Genomic DNA, 4,195 nt, shown 5'->3' with positions numbered 1-4,195 from the left:
GTCTATGCCTTAGTCTAATTTCTCAGTTGTTTGGAGTGGGGTAGCGAGAACTGTAAGACCAACCTCAGAATTAGAGATGAAGGAACAGAGGCCCACAGAATGGAGGCTAAATCCAATGACTAGTTTTTGAGTACTTGTGATACAAGGAACACACACGTAAAACACAGCTCAGAGGTTTCTGAAGCAGTTAGCGGTCAGCCTGAAGCCCCACAGCAAGCTACTGCCAGAGTGGAAGCCAGGAGAGGATTTCTCTCACTATGCTTACACGACTTTCCTCTAGTCTCATTTCCTGTTTCCTTACTCCACTCTTTTCTATCCTCTTTGATGATATAATTAAGAGCTAGATTTTCCTATGCAAACCATACAATTCTGTATTTTTCAAATCACAGGCTTTAATCATCTGACCTACCTTTATGCTCCTGCACACGGGAGGAACCCTTTAGTCATTTCTAAACGTCAGCTTATAAACCGACTCTTGGCAACCAGGACCAGTAGAGAGAGGTGGGACATCCTGAAGTCCTGCTTACTGGCTTTACCTGTCTCCTCAGTGGAAATGTCCTCTTCGTGGCTGATTACAATCTACCGATGACTTGGAACCAGCTTCTGAAAAAGCAACACGAAGTTCCAAGTTAGAGAAAAGCTACCTCCAGGAGGTCTTCCTGGGGTCATCTCTCCCCTTCTCGGTAAAAAGCAGTGAATACTGACTGAACATCTGTTAGAGTGTAAATCTCCGGGAGCATCCAGCTTCGAGAAATAGACCGTTTATCCCAGCACCATGTGGAGAGTGTTTAGCAATGAAAGAATACTGAGTGACAGGATTCGGGGTTCAGGGCACCATCTCTGTGACACTGGCCTTTAAGGACATCAAGGGATGAGTCTGGCTGCTCTGTGCATCTACTGCAGTGATGAGAATAGAGACAAACGTGAACCATACTCTCTTTGATGAGAGCTGAAGGGAAGCCTGCAACTCCCACTTAAGCTTGTACTCCCCATTTCCAGCCTCGTACCTGACAGCCATGGTCTGTAATTCAGACACATTCCACCCAAGCTCTTTCTGCCTCCCTTCTCAACACAGCCTATGGCATTCCTCACCTTTTACTTCAATGACTGGATAAGTATTTTGAGACGGTACTTTATTTTTTCCCGCTTGGTGCTTATCGTTACGTGACAGGGGATGCAGGCATAGCCCTCAGGACATTTATTCTTACTACATTTAGTTGCCCAAAGCCTGGATCCCAGAAAGAGAACCAAGTTTTCTGGCAAAGCAACTGGAAAGATAGAAGGAAGGGCAAAGGCTTTCCTGAGAGAGGTTTTCTTGTATCTGGAAAGGAGGACAAGAGAGAAGCCACAAATCCTGGAATACTGCGATTTGAGGCCTGCCTCAAAGAACACCACAAGGTCCTAAATTTGAGTGACTGATGATGTGGGATGCTTTCCAGCATGGTTCCAGATCCGAATAATGGCTTTGGTTTTAAGTAGTGAACAGAGGAAAAGAGCCAGTCATGGTGGAGCACACCTTTAATCTCAGTACGTGAGAGGCAGAGACAGGAGAATCTCTATGAGTTCAAGGGCAGGCTGGTCTACATAATGAGTTCTAGGCAGGTCAGGGCTAAACAGAGAGACCCTGTCTCAAAAGCAAAACAAGGAGTGTTTGGGAAAAGACCTAAAAAGAGAGATTATATGTTTAAATCAGGGTCATGCCGTTTATGACATGCATACTGCAATATTTGGCTCTAGGTGGTAGTTGATTAGAGAGCCTACAGGACACCTGTGGGGTACCAGGGCAGGAGGAGCGGAGACTCTGTGGTACATTTCCCTTTTCTCCTTGCCATAGATGCTTCCTTGGCAGTCATCTTTTACTCCTGTGGAGGCTGCTTGTGCCACCTGACCCCACAGGAGCCTCGGCTTGCATTTCCCCTGTCGGGGCTGTGGTAACTAGCATCTCAGTCTCTTCACTTTGGGAGACACTGCGTAGCCTCTGAGACCTTCACTGCGTCCAGTCACTGTGCTGGTAGACATCGACGTGGGCATGGTGGCCCTTTCTGATGACAACCTGCTGGAAACACCATGGTTACGGACAAGGCGATGTATTGCCTGCACAGCTACATTGTAGTTTCAGTTTTACAGCACTGTGTTTTTACCAAGTTCACCGTAATCTTGTTCTTCTTAGATGGTCGTTTGCTAAGTGGCAATCTATTGATATGTAATTCTTCTGAGACAAGTGATGTTTGAGAAGTGATTGTTTTGGGGATGGTTGCAGGGACGAAGGTCAAGATACAGTCGCATTTAGGATGGAGCACCTGAGCCCCAGGATCTGAAAGGCCTTTCAGAAACAAGTTCAGTTCAGCAATCGGAACTAGTTCTTTGAAAGCATGTCTTTTTAAAGAAATTATTATTTCTTTATGGATTGAACTGAACTGCTCTTCCTAGAACACACAGTAAGCTTGGCAAAGTGTCTCCATAGAGCCTTCCTCTTTCTCAGGCCCATAGCCACAGTCGTCACAGGCTCCACATAATTTAATTTAAATGGTCTCTAGATAGAACTCTCATGAAACGCACATAAAGCTAAAGTCAGCCTTGCCTGTCCAGTGAATAGGTGTTCTTTGTCACACTCAAGAACCAAACTAACTTTTGATTGGATAAAAACAAACAAACAAACAAATAAACTCAGATATCAGAACACAGGGCACCATGAAGCAAGGACACAGTTGGAGACAATGCTCTCTCATGGAGTTAGCCTTGAGACCAATGAACCGGGAGGCCAGTTGGGGTTTTATTGCTTCTGTCCAAAGAACAATGCTGAATTTTCAGAACAAAGGCCAACTTACAAGGTTCTCCTGAAAAGATTATGAGTTCAGGCAGGACAAAATGAGATTAAGCTTCTTAAAATAAAATATAATGTTTTTAAAATAAAAAGTTCTGATAAGAACGAACATCATAAAAGACACCACTGTGACAAATTCAAATGGAAAAGACTTCCAGTGCCTTCTCCAAGGAACCCATGAGGAAAAACAGAAATCAAAACGCAACAATCTCACAAATAAATGTTATATAAATCAACCGCTTATACATACCTATACATATATGCACTAGGGTCTTTTATCTGACAAGTTACATGTGTCCCATGTTGGAGAAAAGTAACTATTATTTTGAGAACAGTCATGAATCCGGACTCTTCTTCCGTTTTCCGACACTTATATCAGAGCACACAAGAGACAATTCAGAAAGTATCCTTCTAGTTCAGAGAAACCCGAAGCCATCTCTTGAATCCACCCACAGTGTTTATATACGTTTATTAATATGGTTGGGGACACAATTTATGATCCTTTATGATCAAATAAAGCATCCTTCCAAACATCACACAAGACTGGAACACAACTCTACATTTGTAAACGCATAAACATCTCAGCCGTATATTAAGTCTGTGACTTTAAGAAAGTTCCTTCCGTTTTCCGTATCTTCAGAAGGTGGATTAGAACGGTTGAGAGGTGTAAACTTGGAAATGTGTTTTAGAAGGGTTGCTACCTAGAGCTAAATAAATGTCAGCAAATACTTCTGTGCGCATTTGACCTCTTTGGGGAGACTTGCGAATAGAGAAAAGAAAATCTTGTTGGGAATGGCACGTCACTAACTGCAAAACCCGAGCTCTGAGAAAGGTTCTCAGGAGCTTGAATCCAGCCTAGCCTGCAGTGAGAGATGCTGTCAAGAAAGAAAAGGGAAGAAGGGGAGGAAGAGAGAAGAGAAACAAATGACTCTGAATCGAAATTTGGCCTTCACCCTGCCCCCCCATGTTTAGTTGTTTTTCTTTTTTTGTTTGTTTTTTAGAATTACAGTATAATTTGTAACTTCATGGGCTTCTGCTCTCCCCAACTTGTGTTCAAGCAGAAACTCACAAATGACAGCCATGCCCACACAGCTCAGCACACGGCTCTATGGGGAGCCGTCCGCATTCCCAGGCCTGCCAGCTGCGGCTCCCTGGCAGGAGCGCGGGGTTTTCGTCTGGGAGAGGCGGTGGCATCACGCCGCCTCGCGTCCGCGCCCGCCTCCGCTCCTGCGCTCTCCTGCCGGGCCGCCCAGCGCCTCGTCCGGCCGCCCGCCCTTCAGAGCGTGCGAGCCTGGCGCAGGAGGCGGGCTCTGCGCTCACCGGCCTCGCCTCCGCAGGCGGAGGGAGGGAGGGAGGAGGCGGGAAGGCGGG

This window comes from Microtus oregoni, unplaced genomic scaffold (assembly GCF_018167655.1).
Source record: "Microtus oregoni isolate MIOR12 unplaced genomic scaffold, Mior012 000038F_ref0000394, whole genome shotgun sequence".
Classification (NCBI taxonomy): Eukaryota; Metazoa; Chordata; class Mammalia; order Rodentia; family Cricetidae; genus Microtus; species Microtus oregoni.
This window is presented reverse-complemented; position numbering follows the sequence as displayed.